The sequence below is a fragment of the Myotis lucifugus genome, unplaced genomic scaffold (genome assembly GCF_000147115.1).
Source record: "Myotis lucifugus unplaced genomic scaffold, Myoluc2.0 scaffold_144, whole genome shotgun sequence".
Classification (NCBI taxonomy): domain Eukaryota; kingdom Metazoa; phylum Chordata; class Mammalia; order Chiroptera; family Vespertilionidae; genus Myotis; species Myotis lucifugus.
Window position 1 is genome coordinate 2,565,319 of NW_005871192.1, and position 20,095 is coordinate 2,585,413.

The following is a 20,095-nucleotide window of genomic DNA, read 5'->3' on the forward strand; positions in this document are numbered from 1 at the left end:
TCTTCTGTCTCCATGTTTTCTTCACTGTATTTGCCTTCCTGCCCCAGTTCTGGCCTCATCTCTGTGCTGTTGTAATAGCTTCTGAACAGACATACACAGGGGCTTTAGAATCAGATGGATCTGAATTTGATCTTGATTCTACTACCTATTTGTGGTTTAACCTTTGGGCAAATGTCTGGATCTCTTTGACTTCAGCTCTTGTTATCTGCACAATCTGGAAAACAATACTTTACAGGCATGTGAGGATGAAATGAGAGTAACTACATCAATGGCCTAGTACAGAGTCGCCCTCGATGCCATTATAATCCATGCTATTATTAGCTCTCCTGCTTCCAAACAAGCCTATATGTTGCTGCCAGATTAATCTTCTCAAAATACAATTTTGATCATGTCACTTCCTATTCTCTTGCAAGTGGTACAGTTGCCAAAAGAGAAAGTCTGTCTATAAGGGGAGTCACTTACCTCATTTTTCCTATCAGGGTGCCAGGATCTTGACTACAAGAGTTAGGTATCTCCTACTAGGCAGCCCACTCACTCTATAAAAATACCTGAAGAGGTTCTTAAATTTATGAAGACAATACAAGGGTTTGTTAATCATGGTTGAACTCACCCATTGAGATGAGCCCAATATAAATGTCACTGTATGGTTAGGTTATGCATACCTATGTATTTATGTGATGAGATAAGTTTTAGAAATGTCAACAGAATCCGCCCCCCACTATGTTTTCTCTGGCCCTTTGCCCCTTCAATTAGGCTAGTCATTCTGTATCCATTACCTCGGGGAGGGAATGTGATAGGAGAAAGCAGAGAAAAGGGGAATCTCTTCATGGATGTTGAGGCTCCTGCAGGGGAAAGAAAGGAGTAGTTGACAAAAAGAAGAAAAATATGAGATTAAGAGTAAGATTTTTCCTGCCTCTTCTCCACTAGGAAAATCCCTGGATAAGGGAAACAAGAAAGCGGAAGTGATGGAGGACAGCTGTGAGGGAGGCTGTGCTGGAGGGGGCTGTTCCTCACTGGGCCAGGCCCCACCTCAGCCGCTCCCATAGGGCTCTGCTAGCTCTTTTTCCTGCCACCTACTGAGGGCTTCCCTTCATGGCAGCCAGAATGGTCTTGACCAACCCAATGGGAGGATGCTTTTCTGAGCCCAATCCATTTGACTAACTCCATGTGAACTGCCCCCAAGATCTCCTCTGGTCCAGCACAGGTTTGGACAGACCCCCTTATAATCATGTTTTATAAACCAAATCATACACAGTGGAACTCTGTTCCAGTCACCAAAGCTGCCTCTGTTCCAGTCAGACATGAACTTATCCTCCTCCAAACATGAAGCTATAATGGAGAGATGGAAGCCCTAATTGGTACCTCTTGAAATTGATCCCACATAGGTGATACTACTGAAGGGAAATTCTGATTTCATAGAAAGAGATCCTTGCCCCTTCTCTTCTGGCTTGGGGCCCTCTCTCCAGTGGGGTGGAACACAGCTAGATGCAGTCACCTTGGAGAAGCAGTTGGTGGGACAGACATCCTGTGAAGTGTTCTGTGGTAGACTGTTCCAACAGCAGCCCCTACCATGCTTCCCTTGTGTGCCCCCCCCCTCCGCCCGCCTATGGATTCTGGGTGTGGCCATGTGACTCTCTTGGCCAATGATACATTAGCAAGTATGATGCAAACAGAGACTTGATAAGCACTTGCACAATGGGGCTTGTCCTCTTGGGACCTCCCTTTTGGAAATCAACTGCCACCTGCTAAGGCAACCAGTGTCGACTACTGGGAGAAGAGAGGCCACATGGAGGAAAATCAAGGCACACCAGCTCGCAGCTGGCACCAGGTACCACACATGTGGGCGACACCTTCATGGACATGTCCCCAGCAGGGCTCTCAGCTGAATGCAGTTGCCTAAGAGACTCCAGCAGATAGAGGGAATAGAGTAGACCAAGCATGTCAAACTCATCACCTGCAGGCCACATGCGGCCCACAATGAGAATTTCTGCAGCCCAACCAATATAATGGTATGCAAGAAACATTTTAATAAAAATTTCGTAACTTAATTTTTACAATATCCTGTTATACATAATTATTAATAACGAACTATAATGTTCGCTAATGACTGATAATTATAATTGTGTTGCGTTCATTTCCCTTACATGCCTTACACATAGGCGCACCACTTCTCTCCACTAATACTAGCAGCGAATATTTTAGCAGCCAATTGCCACGTCATTAATCTTGGACTGACTTGTTTGGTGTGCGCAACAGGAAATATTTCGCTTTCGGAGAACAAGAAAAATAGGTTTATTTGTGTTACGCTTATTTGTACAGTTATTCAGTGTCTGGTAAGTTAATGTTCAAGAAAACATATTATTTTTTATTAAAATGTTCTATTATTTTATGTTAATGATTACTCATTTATTTCAGCCCTTTGTATTCAGCATGTCTCTATCGAAATAAACCTATGTTTCTATGAAAATTGAAGCTTTTGGTTTTTTGCAGCCCACATAAACTTAAACCTTGTTTATTTGGCCCGTGTTAGCCTTTGAGTTTGACATGCTTGGAGTAGACCGCCCCTCTGAGCCCTCTCCAAGTTGCAGAATCATGAGCAATAATGGTTGTTGTCATCTTAAGCCACTAAGTTTGGGGTAGTTTGTTGTGTAGCAAAAGGTAACAGAAATATTTTCTATAGAATGTTTTCCCTTTCAATTGCAGGGACCTCCACAGGGTCCTTGTGCGTTTTGATCACCACATCCTCAGCTCCTAAGGGCCCATAGCAGTTGTCCAATAAACATTTGTGATGTTCATGACACAAAATCAAGCACCACAGCATCCCATGCTGCATTGTGATGCTCTTTTTTCTAGCTGTTGCTCTCCCTTCTGAACCATGAGCTCCCCAAGCTTGACACTTCCATTTATTATAGAGGAATGTTGACAAATTACAAAGTGATCTATGTATGTAACACTTTATTAGGTGGGACTTAGACTATTGTCTATGGAATTTTGGTTAAGTGAAAGCTGAGAACAATGTGCGATGAATTCCCCTACATTCTACAGATTGGTGTTAGACACATTCGTAGCACATGCTGAACAGACGGCAGTCCTCTCTGAGACCTTAGTCCAGAGAGCAGTACTAGGGATTTGTGAGTGGGGCCTGAAGCTGGAGCCAGACAGCCTGGGTTCAAACCCCCACTGGGCCACATAACAGCTGTGAGACTCTGGCCAAGTTACTTGCCCTCTCTGTGCTTCCATTGGCTCCTCTGTAAAATGAGAGCGGTGATAGCATGCAGCTCACAGGGCTGCTGTGAGGATTAGATGAGCCCAGGCAGTTTTATAAGCAGAACCTGAGAAAGGTGCCCAGCTCAGACTACAAGCCTGTCAGGGCCAGCAGTCATCAGGATCATCAAAGTGAGTGAAGATCTCTTAGAAGAAACTTGGCTGCCTGGTGAAGGACAGGTATGTCCTGGTGGGGGAGCCCCACGTGTGGGGCTGTTTGCCAGAAGGGACTGAGGCATCACTGTCACCCTACCCCCTCCGGCTAAATGGCCGTTGAACTGAAGAAACATCCAAACCTTCCGGAGCGCAGCGGGAGTGGGATGGAGGAGAATTCCTTAGGAAACGTGGCCTGCACCCCCTGGTAGTTGGAGGCACCAAGACTGGAACAGTCCAAAGGAGAAAAGCTGGCAGAGTGCGGAGGAAGGGCTGAGGTGAGCGTGGGCCTACCTCCAGGATGTGAGGGAGTTTCCCACTAGCTAGTGGACACGGTGACAGTCATAAGAGTAGAGCCCCTTCGATAGGACTGTGCCCAATGGGACGGCCTTTCCAGGGCAATGCCAGCCCCACAGGGAGAGGTGAGGGAGAGGAGGCGCACCCTGAGGGCCAGCCTGGAAGCCTGTGGACCACACTGGCTGAGTCAGAGGTCCCCACAGAAGGGGAGGGTCCTGGAAAAGGCATCGAAGTGTCCATGGGTTGGGATATATGCCATACAGAACTCGGCAGCCCCAGCTCATTCACTGGACCATTTTGGTCTTTTCCCCTCCCCACCCCCTGCCTCCTTCCTGCTGCAGCCTTGGTGGGGTCAGAGCAAGTTGGGGAGGGAATCAGTGAAGAAACATGCCCCCCCGCCCGCCCCAACTGCAAGGTCCTGAGCCGGAGCTGGGGAAAGAGAAGAGCTTTGAATTGGGTGAGAAATTGAATTTTTAACATCAGAGAGGTCTGCACTTTATCAATTTCTGGGAATGAGATTCTAACGCCGAAAGGTGCCTGGGAATGCTCTGGGCTCAGCCTGAGATGCCATCCTGGGGGCGGGTGCAGAGGTGTAGGCAGAAAGGCTGTGGTTGAGAAACACAGCGCTGTCACACAATACGTTCAGTTATTTACAGCAGCTCCCAGAGTAAATTGCTGGATTCTCCCTTTTATAGGGGCCGAGCGAGGCTGACTAACTTTCCCAAGTTGCCACCTACGGCAGGTGGCAGAGCTGGAGTTCAGGCCTGACTTCTCCGACCACAAGGTGGGAGCTCTTTAACACTCCTGAGGCAATGCTGCCACTCACACTTTCGCATCCCCGATGGGTAGTGCTGGCCCAGCATCCAGGAAGTGTCCTCTACGGACTTGCCAGTGAATGCATTTTCTCCACCAGCAACCCAGCTGTGCCCCCTTTGGGCGGGCAAAACAGGATTCCTCGGAGCCAAACAAATCGGGCTCCAGTTCCAACCAGAGCTCAGCGCAGGAGACAGCAGTTGTATTTCACTGTTGCTGGTCTTGGGCTCTTCTGACGCACCTCCCACACCTCCAACCACAAGAACGTGCCCTGGAGCAAAGATGGCAGCAGACACCGCGACAGAGTCAGGGCTCAGGCTGCAGGAAGGAAACCGGACTTAGCCATCTTCCCCTAAGGTCTCACAAGACCAAAATTGGGATCAGGAAATGTCCCCAGTGACCTACAAGACTTGGATAAATTAGCAAGTATGCCTGTGTCTCTTTCTTTTTTTTTTTCACGCCATCAGAACACGGGGTGAGATGGATGAGGGGCCCAGGTTGTTGCTCTGGGAGCCGGTGATGTGGCCTTTGTCATTTACACACGGCACAGGCAGCTGATCGCAGCAGTGGAAGGAAGGCGGACCCGGGGTGAATAACCCTGAGCAGAGAGGGGCCAGGATTCCCAGCACCCTTGCCTTGGGTGTGTTCTGTACTTACACTTGACCGTGGGTGTGTCTGATATTCTGGGAATTCACATCATTTCAAACAAAAGCTCAAAGCCACACACCGAGAAGATTGTCTCTGGAGGTTTGAAAAAATTGTTCAATTTCCCTGAGCTACCGGTAGAGCAAATCCTCCCTAATTTCATTTGCTGTTTGCAAAGCATTTTCACAGATATCCTTTCATTAGATCCTCATAACAACCCCCAAAGTGCATGGGAAAATATCACTATCCTTGTTTTACAGAGTTCCCAGAGCCTCACTATGATTAAAACCCGTGCCTGGGGTTAAGGAGCCCCAGGTTTGGTCCTGGATCGAATGCTGCCCCATTCTCCTCTCCACGCCCTTCCCCGGGCCAGCCAGGGCCACTGCAAGGTCATCCCTAGTTCTCAGTCTCCAGGCTGGTCCCTAGGGCGGTGAGGCACCTGTGAATGTTGTGCCGAGGTTTGTTCCCATGATGTCATCATTTCCCTCTCCCTTTCTGGTAAACCTTAGACTTTTCCAGGGTGTTTGACCCAGCAATTTCACTTGCAGGGATGCATTTTGAGATAGCATCCAAATCCGGTCACAAAGATAGATGTTTAAGATGTTCATCATGGTGTCGTCAATAAAAGGGACACATCGCAAGTAGCTTGAATATCCAAGAAGGAGCGCGGTTAAATAAATTACGATATAGTGAATCAATGGAATATTATGCAGCTCTTACCAACACACATAGGAGAAGGACACTGAATGATGTGGAAAGATGTTCAGATCCATTGTTAAATAAACAAGACAGTTTACATAAAAACTGTTTCAGGATGATCCCATTTTGCTTTAACAAATATTTATATCTCTGTAGACAAGTTGACAAATATCCAGAAAGCTATACACCGAAAGGATAATGGTCCCTATTTCTGGTTGGCAAGATTATGCTTGGTATTTATTTCCTTCTCTTGATTATCTATGTTTTCTAAATACTCTACAGTTCATGTGAATTAATTTTATAACAAAAAATAAAATCCGTTATGTTTGTTGAATGTGTTAGGTGTTGGGGATTCAAAAATGAATTCAGAATTCAGTCTGCTGTCCCACTGCCATTGACCCTTTCCAGGGGCCAGGCCTCTTCCCTTAGAAGGAAGCGATGTTTGTTGAGCATTTACTTCGTGCCAGGCATCTTAACCTTCAGTGCCAGTCTGCAAGGGAGGCACTATGATTTCTGATTTAAAGATGGGAGGCTGGGGTTCAGAGAGGTTGAAGAACTTGGTTAAAGGTGTGCAGCTAATTAGTAGTGCAGTTGGGGGTAGACACAGGTCTACCGGAATCCTCCGCCCCAGCTTAAAGCCCTGGTTGCCTCTCACCATGACCTTGGGCGCCTCTGTTTGGCAAGGATTGATCACGTGGGCTTGGCTCCGGATGCCTGCCCTGGGTGGAACTGAAGTGTGGGGTCTGCAGGACTGGAGGAGGTGGGGGAATTGCCAGGAGCAGAACTAAGGACCTGCTTTCCTGAGCTCTGCATCACCTGGGACCTAGGGGGACACAAGCCGACGAAAGGCACAGTGACCCACACTGTCCCTGTGCACTCGGTCACCCTCCCCACCTGCTTCCCGTGCCCCAAGGGTCTGGATCACGTGCTGTCTTGTGTGAGGACTCAGGATTCCAGGGAATCCTGCTGGAGTGGAGACCTTCTGCTGAAAATGGAATTTTCGAGTTGGCATTTAAAAAATTGAAATCCAAAGGAAAGCATACAAGAAACAAAAGCGAAAAAAAAAACAAGATAAAAATCCACCAGTGGGGCTGAGCGCTGGGGATCAAACACTCCCTTTGTGTTGTGCAGAGAGAGGCCTGGTGCAGCGGGCTGGCGTCTTCAGTTGGTCGTGCAGAAAAACGCTCCTGGGCACTCCCTTTAAAAACTAAATCAACATTGTTTTAATTTGTGTTCCCTGCTTCCTTCTCCGCAGTGGAGGGGAAGGTGTGAGGCTGAGTGAGAAGCATATTTCTCTTACAAGTTAACTTAACATGCAATATGCAGGGGATTACTCCAGGCTCACTCAATACCACAGCCCAGAGCTTTATAGAATTCTATTGATCTTAGCTAAAGCTGTTTAATTTTTTTTTTGCTTTAATTTTCTTTCCTTATTTGCTCATTAAGTCGAGGTGAGGAAGGGGTGGGGGACTGGTGGCAGGCGATGCTCCTCGGATTTCAGGCTGGTTTGAGAGACAGGAAGCTAGCCTGGCCTCGCCCACTGGCAGCATGCATGGCAGCATTTTACCCCAGGGGCTTGGGGTGAGGGGTGGCTGCAGGGAAAGGAGAAAGTGCCCACCCCCATCCCCATCCCCCTGGAAAATCTGTGCTGCAAATACTCATAGAATACGGACCGTGAGTGAACAAAACAGAGGAAAAGCGAGCTCAAATCCAAGGTAGATATGATCCACAAGAAGCCCGTCGAGAGTAGCGGAGAGAAGCGTTAACCCCAAACCCCAAACGGGACACAAATGTGCCAGGACAATTGAACCAGAGATTCATTTTTGCTGTTGGAGGAGGCACAAAAGAATGAAAATATAATTTCTCCCAACTACTTCCCAAACTTTTAACTATGCTATGATCCCCACATAGGGTCATCAGGGACCAGAGAGGGACTTGTACCTTAGAGGGGTCATGGCTGGAGCTTGGGCTAAAGGCGTGGGAGGTGAATGGCATAACTAGGGCTGACGGCCTGAGGGCTGGAAACTTACCCACTTCCCTACTGTTCTTCCTGGGACAGGTGTGCTGGATGGATTAAGGGCCATGCTTTGGGAGCCTGTTGTGGGGAGAGGCTGTGTCTGCACTGAGCCCTGTAAAGGGCACCTCTGAGGCCTGCCCACTGCAGCCGAGCCCAGCTGGTGGCAGAGGACTGCTGCTCACCCGTGGCACTGATAGGAGGAGGAACCATGATGATGGTGATGGCCACCAAAGGTGAAGGCCAGGCCCATCTCTTATTTCCTTATTCCTAAAATTCTTGTAGGGCCTAACACAGTGCAGAAGGAAGCCCAATAACAATCAGGAATGACATCTGTTGGTCTTTACTAGGCGCCAGGCACTGTGCTATGTTGGCTCTTCATATTATTTTACTCAAATCCCTCCTGAGATAGGTTCTATTATCATCCCCTTTTTTGTAGATGATAATATTGAGGTGGAAAGAAGTGAAGCCCCTTGTCCAAGGCCTTGTGGGTGCTAAGTTGCAGAGCCAGGACTTGACGTGTCTCATGCTGGCTCCTTGCCTCAACCACGTGCTGTTGCCGGCTCTTACAGGGCCCACCTGTCCAGAGGCACCTCCCTTCGTGGTTGTTAGCATCGTCTTATTTGGGTCGGGTGAGAATTAAACGTAATGTTATTTGCTCCCTAGTATTATGGAATAAATTCATACCTGGTATAACAGTAATAGAAGTAATAGAAGATAGAATGCTATGGGAGTTTAGAGCTCAAAGAGCTTGCTTCGATGGAGAGAAGTTGTTTCAGGTGAGCCTGTGAACATGAAAAAAAAATAAGTAAGAAGTTTCTTAGGGACAGGGGACTGAAAACTCAGCATATACCCAGCGTCAGTGGGCAGATCCACTTGACTGTGGCAAATGGAATTGGGAAGTGTAGGAGGTAAGACAGGAAAGGGAGGTCATGTCCTGATCATGAAGGGCTAAGGGGATTGGACTTGATGCTGACGGGTAGGTTAGCAGAAGGGTTTCTTCTCAGGGGCTGATGTGATTGGCAGTGGCTGTCTGGACTGTTCTGTCTGAAGGACACATAGAATCAGCATTGATTCAACAGCCAGGATTCAACAACAGACTCTGAAAGAAGACAGAGAGGCCCCAAATTCTTAGTGAATATCTGGTCATTCTGGGGTACAAAGACTGCTTCCTTCATGTTGTCAATTACTGCTTCTCCCCACTCCTACTCCAATTTTATTAGAAATGCCTGGAAATAGTGAAACCACATAAATTTGGGGATAGCTAGAGAGTTCTGGTTGCTTATGCTTTTCATCTGGAACCGCTGAGTCTGATCCAATGTGCGGAACCCTGTGTAGCATTCCAGAGCCCCATCCAAGCTGGCGCTGCCAGCAATAGCCAGCCTGGGGCTTGAGGCCACGTCTGGATCTTCGACACTATCCTGCATCACAGAGGAGAATGGGAAGTCATTTATTTGAAAATACCATGACAAAAAAAATGGGCCCTTCTGATTCAATATCATAATTTATCAAATAAAAAATACCATTGATTGTAAGATAACGTACCATTTTATGTATCATTCAGGAAGAAAACATCATGCTATCAATTATAGTAACCCATTGTGTCAATTGCATTCTCTGATCAAGGGTGTTCAAATGCTGGAATCAATTAAATACGGTATATTATGAAAAAGATCCAGGGCTCGGTTACTACCTTCCATTTGAATGCTTAAAAAATGTGTTTGCTTAGAGTGCAGGTCAGGTTCTTAATGCATGGATTTCCACGTTCAAATCAACCCACACTACCTAACACAACAATCTGGACGTTCGTTCTTACTTTGTAACTGAAAGTTGGAGAGATACGGTTCTTAAGGGGAGGCTGTCCCAATTTATAACGACTATGAAAACACTAGTTTGACTGTGGGTTCAGATTTAGCTGGCTCTAAATCACGTAAGCTGCCAAACAGCTTTGATTAAACACTTGCTAGAAATACTTCAAGGTCAGAGAGCCCCGTGATTCTGTGTGTGACACAGTAAAGCTGTGTTAGATGTCAGTCTGGGGCTGGAAATGGGAAAAGGTGAGGCCCAAGCTCCTGCTAACAGCCTGGAATTCACCCCGCTTCTCCATTTTATTGTCTGTTTAATCCTTGAGAACAAGCTACGTGAACACAGACTGTCTCCTAACCGAGCAGGCCTTCTCTGGGGAACGTACGTGAAACACTCCCAGGGGAGCTTTAGGACCGTCGGCTTTCTTGACTTTACACAAACTTGAAGAAAGATTTTTAAAGAAAGGTAGAAGCACACACTAGTCAGGACTTCCGGTTGCAAGTGGTGGAACCCCAACGCTAACTGGCGATGAGGGAGCCATGAAGATCTGAGATGCCTGGACACTGAGGGACAGGGTGCAGCCAGGACTGCTACCCTGTTCCTTGTCTTTGTCTCTCCATGTCGGAGTCACTGCTTCCTGTGCAGACCAGCTGCCTTCACAAGGCTGAGAACGTGGCTGCTGACAGCTCCCCAGGCCCCCATCAAACAATTTCACCACCACACAGGGCCTGACACTTTTTCTCAAGTTCCAGTTTGAAACATTCCCGGGAAGAACTTTTATTGGCCCAGTTTGGGTCATATGGCCTCCTAGGCAAATCAGCTTCTGGCCAAGGGGCTCGAGTCCTCCGATTTTAGACCCAACCACAACTGCAGGATTTAAGGGAGGAGAAGACAGGACTTCCTAAAGGGGTTGGACTGCTAGCTCAGGAGAAGAAATGGGTTCACTTTAATTACCATATTTATTCTTGGACAAGCCCTTTCCTTGCATGATAGGAAAAAGAAAAGTCCTTCCAGGTTTGGCAGATAAATTTATCATCATAAGTGTCAGGGGGATTTAACCCATTAATCAATAATGGGTATTGAGGCCTCCATGAACCATAGCTACTATCTTGGTGAGAGCTAACACACAGTCTATAGAGGACACACCCTGAAAAGCAGTGTGAGTCTACACTGCAGTCAAACCTCGGTTCTCCAACATCTCTCATCTAGAACAATTCGGTTTTTGACCAAGTTGTTTACAGAAAAAATGGTCTTGGTTGTGGAACAAAACTTTGGTTTTCTGCTCGACAACCTCTTCATTCTGATACCTCAGCATGACAGAAAGTGTCTCTCAGGCAAACAAACAAAGGAGAGAGTGCTTTTGTTGCTGTGAAATGGATGGTTACTCCTATTTTAAAACATAAAGAGGTCATCAAGAGTGCCATGTTGCTAAGGGTGTGAAAGAAACAATGATCACAGGCAATTGAAGAGGCAGAAAAGCTGTTGTTGATTTGGCTAAATGATAAGCAGTTAGTGACAGCATTTCAAAGGCAGTGATATGTGAAAAGGCAAAGATGCTACATGCTGACCTGAAAGACACCTATGGTATGAGTGCTGAAAATGATTCATTGAAGGCCAGTTGGGGTTGGTTCAATATATTTAAGAAAATAAGTTTTTATTTATAGATTAAACATGAACTTTATATAAGAAAGGTTAAAACAGAGTCATTTGTGGGGCTGAAACAGATTAATTTACATTATTTCTAATGGGAAAAAAATGATTTGGTTTTTGAACAAATTGCTTCTCCAACAGCCTTCTGGAATGAACAAAGTTTGAAAACCGAGGTTCCACTGCACAGAAATTCCTTACCTTTGAAAATTTGTTATTGGAGAACTTGGTCAACGTGTGTCCAGCTGCATTTGTACTTACGGGAAGAATAAGTGTGTATGAACTATATGCTCAGAAGGACTAGGCCTAATTCACCTTCTCTAACTTACAGACAGACCTTGAAAACTTCTTCAGAAGCCCAGTTACTTGTGTGCTTTTGAACAAAGACTTGGCCTCCTCTTCTCCTAAGAGGCAGACTATGAGGCTTATTTCTGTAATCAAGGGTGCTACAAAATATGAAGATTATTATTTTACAAGCATCCTCAGGAGGGCTATTTGATTGGTCTCAGTACTAAGAATGGCTATGCTGCTTTCCTGAACAACTGGTTTATTTTTACTTTACAGACATTAAATCCCATGACCTTTCATATTTTCCTCTTCGTGGTGGCTGCTAGGAAGCTCAGAGTCAAATGTCTGACCCACCTGTAGTCCCACCTTGAATCCTAGATGGCAGGTATTTAGTGCACAATCCTACTTCTTGACCTACTTCCTAGACATTATTTCCCTTTGCCTCATATTTTAAAATCTACATAAGCGTTATATAATCTTGGAATACCACCTGAATCATTGTAAACTACCATAAATCCTTTTTTTTTCTTTTAAGATTAAGGTCAGATAATTATGTTTGACCTTGGGCTCAGAGGTTCTGAAGCCTTCTCGGGCAGAAATGATCTGGGTGGAGTGTTGTGGTGAGTATTTCGGTGCCATGCCTTCTGGGAGCCAGCTGTCTCAGGAGCATCTTTTTTTTTTTTTTTTTTTTTTTTTTTTTACAGAGAGGAAAGGAGAGGGATAGAGAGTGAGAAACATTGATGAGAGAGGAACATCAATCAGCTGCCTTCTGCACACTTCCCACTGGAGATGTGCTCGCAACCAAGGTACATGCCCTTGACCGGAATTGAACCTGGGACCTTTCAGTCTGCAGGCTGATTCTCTATCCACTGAGCCAAACCGGTCAGGGCTCAGGAGCATCCTTGGTATGTTGTCCCCTCGCAGGGGTTTCTAAACTCGCCTGCCCACCTTTTGGTTACAAACTACCCTGTGACTTTATTGATCTTTCTTTCTAACATTTTTGGCCCTGGAAACAGAATATGAGGTAATTTTGTGTTCCTTCCCAAGACTTAGGAGTTAAATTCACTTCCTCCTGGTAATGAAGTCCAAAAGAGAATTCCATTTCATCCTATACAATGTAATTCCATGTTAAAAATGTTTTCAAGCTTTCACAAACCTGTAATTGCTGAGAGATTTGTAGTTAACAACAAATCTCAGGTATTTAGCCTTAGGCATTTACAATTCCAACAATAATGATAACAAAGATAAAACAATTATTTCCTGAAATGAATGATCCCTACCAATGACTTTTAGAAAAATAACCTGATGCATGACTTTCATTTCCATGACGGGGTGGTTGGGGGCGGGGGTGGGGGGGTGGGGAGCGAGAAGGGTGTAAGGTTGAGAGTGAAGAATCCAGCCAAATGTAAGGGTGGAAAAGCAGATAATCTAAATGAGCCACTCATTTCTCAACTCAGAAACAGGGAACAAATTCCTCGGGGAGACTGGCACCTCTTTCCTGTCACTTGCTGCAGGGGGAATTTCTCTTCCGGAATCTCTTCAAGCTCACATCCAAGGTGCACCTCTGCACGGGCCCTATTTTTCTGAAGTTAATCCATGACCCAATAAGCGAAGCGAACATTTTCAATGTGATCTGCATCGTATTCTTTCTTGTGCAAGTTCAGATTTTGGTTGAAATGATAACCATAAATATTTAACATTATAAAAGCTGTGGCTTCCAGCCCCAACTGTCCGATGGGAGACAATGTTGCATGCATTAATTTACAACCCATTTTCATTTCAAACTGGTCGATAATATTTCATAAGGTAGGAAAAGAGACGCATGATTTTGGTGGAGAGAGGAAAAGAGAGAGGGCAGCTTGTAGACCTAAAGACCAAATTCTGAGAGGAAAGATAGTAATGGCTTTGTGTTTGGGATTCTGGTTTGTTTTTTTTTTCTTTTTTCTTCTTAGCCTTGACATTTTCTTTTTTTCAAACTAGAGCAATTAACAATATCATTTTAAGAAGATGTGCAATGTCCCTCCCTACCCCTCACCCCGACTGCCTGTGCACGGGCGAACACACACACACACACACACACACACACACACGCACACAAACAGCAGAGGCTGTCCTCATGCGCACACACACACACACATGCGCACACACACACTCACACACACACATGCGCACACGCACACATTGCATTTGACCCCGCTGAGCAGAGGTAGTGAAAAATGACCCCCAGTTGCATTTACATGATACCAAATGATCTATTTGAATGTCATTATATAAGGGATTGCTTTTCGAACTCGCACAGTCTAATTCTCATCAATTTCACCTTTAATTTAGAAGAGGAATGGTAACCACTGGGAGGGAAGGAAGAGAAGGAAAAACAACCCACAACAGAGCCCTGGGTCTTTATGTTCCAGAGTGGTTTTTCATTTGCCGTTTTCTGTAGATGTGTTTTGTTGTTTTTTTAAATAAACCCCAAACTGACGAGTAAAGGGTTAAATAGAAATACATTATTTTTTTTTAGCTGGGACTGTAGAAAAATGGGTGACTAATAAAATATTCTAGTTCTAAAAGCCCTACAATGGGGTCTGTTAAAATACATGAATTTAAATGTAGTCACATGAAAGTAATTGTTGTATATCTATATGCTGATGTGTGAGCCAACTTTTACTCTGGATAACTCAGTGGCTATTGATTTTTTATTTTATATATGTAATAACATGCTCCTAAGTTCAAAAGAATCAAAATACTGATGTTCAGCGATTTTCACCTTCAAAGGCCTTTACCAGTGTAACTAATTAAAGCTGGGCGTCAGTGCCCAGTGCCCCGCGAGGTCCAGGTGCTGACAGCAGAGCTCAAGGCTGGTGGCCCAGAGCACATCGCCTTGTTGGATTGTCTCCTTTCCGCTTCCTTTGTGTCCTGAAATGAAAGGCTTGCTCAAGAGTAATAGCAGCAGAAACGCCAAAGGAACAAAGCCATGTCATGTGCCCACAGTTGGGGCACATCTGGACTCCAGGCTGGGCCTCCAGTCTGGACCACTGGTGTTTCTGCCATATTCTGGGGCCAAATCCCCTGAATCTCGTTTCCCTTCAAAGAACTGATAGTTAGGACTCACTCGATGGCAAGTGGCTAAAAAACGAATGAAGAAACGTGGAACCGAACAGCCTAGTGGTAAGGTTGATGCTAGGTCGGACTTCCTCCAGTGGCCCAGATGATGTCTCCCACGGCCTGGCCCCACTCCTGCTCGCTGGTTTGCCCTTGCTGGCATTGGCTCCATCTTCAGCCTGCGTGCAGTGGCTTCCTTAGAGCTGTGCTTTCTTGTCTTGGGGTCACACACTTACTCTCACCGTTGCCAATTTCACATCTCACACCTCTCTTCAAGAAGGAGAGAGAGGGTCTTCCTCTAGCCCCCACAAGTCCTGGCAGTCTTTCTCTGATTCCCGTTCTTGGGGGAACAAAATATGCTGCTTGGCTTGAGCCAATCAGGACCCACCCTGGAGTAGGGAGTGTGGTCATTGCCACCCACATCAAATGGGACTAAAAAGGCACAGAGGAGGGTACATCCAGAAAGGGAAATCAAGGCACCAGTGAGAGTATGGATGCAAACAACAACTCCTTAGGACAGCTCGTCATTTCTTGTTTAGTTACGCCTTTTCCTAGACATCTTGATTTTATTTTCTTTTGCCACAAAGTCACCTGAGGAAGTCAACGGGTGACGTCAGTTCTGGCTGCAGGGTGAATGAAGACTCACGTGATCCTTTGATCTCCATCTCCAAGTCCTTGTTCTGTGTCTCCAGAAGTAGGCGCTGGCAGTGATGGCAGACACCTGGCCTGCAGGCTGCCACGTTCCCTTCTTGGTCCTACGGCAGACATCATCCATCAATCACAGGATTTTTTCCTGTGCGGTCCAGATGTGGCCTCAGAGACCTACTTAAAACAGCCCTCTGGACAGCCCCATGAAAGTATTGGTGTTGACAAGTGAGATAAAATGTACTTGCCATCACCAGAAAGGCTTGCACACCAATGACCCGAACTACCAATGCATTTCACTCGTATACGAAGAGCACTCACAAACACATGCGCACACATTCATATACCTCAGTGTTTCTCAAAATGTGGTTTGCAGATCTCTTGCAGCAGAATCCCCTTGTGTTCTTATTAAAATGTGGATTCCAGAGACCCACTCTAGAGCTATGAAATCAGAATATTCTCAGAATCACACTGTTAAATACTCAGTGGGCTAGTACACACAATAGAATAATAAGCATCTTTCCTACTAGGTCTCTGATATGTTGATTCATTTTTTGTGTGCATTCTTCCAGCAATTTATTGAGCTACTGTGTGTAGGCACTGGGCTAGTTTCTGTGAATTAGACCAGAATGCTGTAAATACAGGGTTCTTAGACCCACCTAACCACTAGTGCTATGATTTCAGGCACAGGGTTGGTGATGTGCTTTGGATCTGATTGATTCTGCCTTAGGGTTTTAGGAGTCTTGGGAATTAGTCAAAGGAGTCCCTGACTATGATTATCCACAGTAGCGAACACAACTCACCTGAGACAAATAAACCCAGTTCACGTGCCTGGGCGCACACGCACACACATGCATGTGTATGTACACACACACACACACACCTAGGTTTTGATGAATACATTTTTGTATAAAACAATAAGCTCCCAAAAGCAAATCTCTTTATCTTCCTCCACAACCTCAGAGGTTTTTCGAAATACAAATATTTTCATGGAGCGAGAAGGCTCCTGAGAACCCCTAATAACCGTTTTCTCTGAAAGCGCTCTAAGACAGAAAGCCTTCTTCCTGAGGCTGGATTGCATTTCTCTCCAAAAGAGTCATGGCCACTGTCAATCAGACACGTTCATAAAGGCCACACACGTTTACTCTGTGCCCACCAAGTCCAGGGATCGTTCCAGACCCTTGGGGATGCCACCTTTCTGAGGCTTACGTTCAACTGGGGAGAGACACAGCTGGCCAGTGCATGGCCTGATCTTGAACTAGGACTTCATACTCCCAATCCTTCGCACGAACATCTCATGCTGCAAGCTGGCTTGTTCTCCGAGCCAATCTTCCAGCTCTCTGTCACTGCCACCCGGAAGCATCAGCTCCCCTCCAGTCCTCATTGAAAACCACTAACCAGCCCGAACTCACTGAGCAGCATGCCGGGCTGTGGTGCTGGGGGCGATGAGGATGCCCGAGGCTCTCCCTCTGCCTCCGAGGGGCTTCTGGTCTACGTCATGGATGCCTCTCTCTTTTTCTCTGATGTGGCCCCTGAATTCCCATTACTGGTCTTTGTTTGAACCACAGTTCAGGGCAATGCAAAATCAGACACATTCATAAAGGCAACACATATTTCCTGAGCACCATGACTGCACCATGGCCAGGAGAGAGAAGGCCCGTTTTGCCCACTCCTAAGGAGGGTAGGGAAGTGGTTGGGGACAGGATGCGGGTGCTTTCCACCCCCGCACTCCGCACAGAACCATGCTGCTCATCTAATAAATGTGTTTCCAGGGCAAATCCAAGCCACCTTCCTTTTGCTCCCGGGGACAGCGGCTCCACCAGAAAATACTTGGAATCGCTGGGGAAGAAAAGAGCAGGCTGGCTGGGAAGCGGGTGCTCAGATCCCACTCCTTTTATGCCCCAGGAGAAGAAAAGAGGCCCATGTGGAAACTCGTCCTGGGGCTTCCCAACCAGTGGAACACGAGGGAGAGAGAGAAAAAGGGGAGAAATTCTAAATAAAAGCAAAGGCTTTGAAAAACTTCAAAGAAACATTTCTCCTATTCAGGAGTCAAGAGCACATCTGGCTGGCGGTGAAAAGAGAAGTGGTGTCATCTGGGCAGAAACGTTCTCTTCAAATATGTCCTTTAAGAAAAGCAAGAAAGGAGCGCAAGGGATCGCGAGAGAAATAATGCAGAGAGCGAAGGGAAGTTAAAGGGAAAAAGAAAAAAAAGGGGGGGAGGGAACCCTCCTAAATCTTGTAATGTTTTAGGAGGGCTTATTAGAGCAAAAATTAAGTGTCATGCAGAGCTCTGCTCCAGTATTGATGGCCTTTATTCAAAGAGCCATCACCCTGTAAACTCACTTTAACAGCTCCCTTCAGATGAAATATAAAAATTAAAGACATTTACAACACAGCTTAGTAGCAGATGGAGTCGTCCTGTTGGGGCTTAGATCAAATAGTGATGTAAACCCCGGCAGGATAACAGGTCTTATGAAAAAGTCCTTAACAGCAGCCCCCAAAAATCTTGGAAATCTTACAAAACATGTTTCCCATTCTCTCCCAACCTCCAGGGTCCCCCCTCCGTCCCCCAGCCCCTCCTGTGATCTGCTAGACTCCTTTTCCATTGTCATCCTTGTCTGGAGCTCTTATGAGTCACTCTACACCTAGCAACTGGACCCCCCAAAAACCTGTTTGGGCTTCTGGTTATCTTCTCCATCTAGTCACCTTCCCACATCATTGCCTAGGGGAGCGCAGGGTGAGGGATGTGCTGAGCAGTCTGGGCAAAGGACTGCAATATACATAAAACTCAAATGAGGATTTCGGTCTGACCCTCACCTCGGTCAGTCCTTCCCCATTTTTCTCTCCTCCTCTTCCAGTTCTCATTTATCCACCCAGAGGAGCCCGAAAGGATGTTTGCGGTTTGATTGGAAAGCTGGCTCACTCAACGGGGTGGGAAACATTTACCATCTATCTGTGCGACAGACATTTATATCGTGTAACAAATGCAGGTGAAGGGCTCCTCCCCTCTCCACCTTTTCCAAAGATTTTCTTGAGGATTTACTCTGGTTACCATCTTCATCCACCCCACCCCACCCCACCCATTTGCATTCTTTTTTTTTTAACTGTGTTTATGCTCCTATCACATGCCAGGCACCAGGCAAAGTGCTGAAGGCATGGGCATGATTGTCCTGTAGGTTACGGTTGGTTTTGTCCTTGAGTTCGCATGCCCATGGAATGGCTTCGGAAAGAGGAAAGCTTTCGACAATGGAAGTGGAGAGGGGCATATGTAAGCTCTATCTGAGAACTTCTAGTTGTTAGGTCCAGTTTTTCTGTCACCCTAACTATTAAAAGTGAAGCCAGTGACCTCTCTTGCCTCCACCACAATGTAGTGGAAAGGAGTCAAGCTTCCCCAGAGCCCAAGGTCATGTCCCTGAGAAGAAAAGAGGCCCATGTGGAAACAGAAGATCATTTAGTCAATAATTTGGGAGTGGCAGTGTGAGATACTTGATCATAGCTTGGACCAGACAGAGGCCAAGAGGCTGGGAAAAAAAGGAAGAATCTAAAGGGACTTCATGAACAAGGGAGCAAGTCCTGACCCTGTGATGATCTCCCCTCTGAGGGCAGGTCAGGCCCTGCTTTTTTGGGCGCAACCTGAGAAGAGAACCAAAATAAAATGTTATCACCGCAGCTGGCTACCCAAGGCCAGCGAGAGCATTGTCCTAGGAAGCCCTGAAGCAGCACATGGGAGGCTGGCCTGCATGTCCCATGGAGCTTCAGGAGGTTGGAGACATTCCAGGGCTGCGTGGGGGCCTCCTAAGGCCATGCAGTCTAGAGTTTTCCAACACCCATGCCAGCATTTATGCTCGAGCTCATGCCCTCCCTGCCCTCTTCTCCCTTGCTTTACCCAAGAGATCTGCAATGCGATGGGGTTGCCAATAGCCTCGGGTCCATCCCATCCCTCCCTGCAGGCTTGGCTGGGTTTGCTTTCACACTTGCTCTAATCTGAAAACAAACACTGGGAGTCAGCGCTAGGGTGGGAGGCCATGCTGGTGTGACCAGTGATCAGGGAAGATCCTCTCACTGGATCCCTGCTAGAAATGGCTTCAAAAGTAATTTCCTCACTCGCCCTCACACTTACCATATATCCTCCTACTCACACCCAGCCTCACTCATGTACACGCACCCATGCACACAGATACGGACGGCCACAATCCCAGGGGGTCACTTCACTGCACTCTGGGCCCTTTGGTCAGGGGAGGCAGCCTTTATCTCTACTAAATGCAAGGTCTAATCTGTGAAGAAAATGTGTGCTTATGTAAAGAATCAAAGAAGATAATAGTTACAGCCCATGTCACAGGCGTGGGCTAATCTTCGATTAAATAATGATATTCAGATGACATTTCTTGGCAACTGGCAGACCAGCTGGAAAAATAAGTCAGAATTTCCACAGAGAATAGACTGTTTTGCCACCCCACGCTGGCCAAGTACAAACAGCAAAGGTTCTAAATTCACAGGAATAAAAGGTCCCAGCCCTCTGGCTGGCAAAGGAGTTCCCTTTTCTCTACTCACAGAGCTGCACACACTAGTTTGCAGATGTGTGTAAAGGGCACATGTAAATTTCACATGTGCTGTGCACACTTGTCTGTCCTCTTTCTCCTGGGATATCTGACCTTTGAAACCTTCTAGTCCACCTCCTCATTTTTCAGAGGAGGAAACTGACGTTGAGAGAGTCAGAGGGGTTGA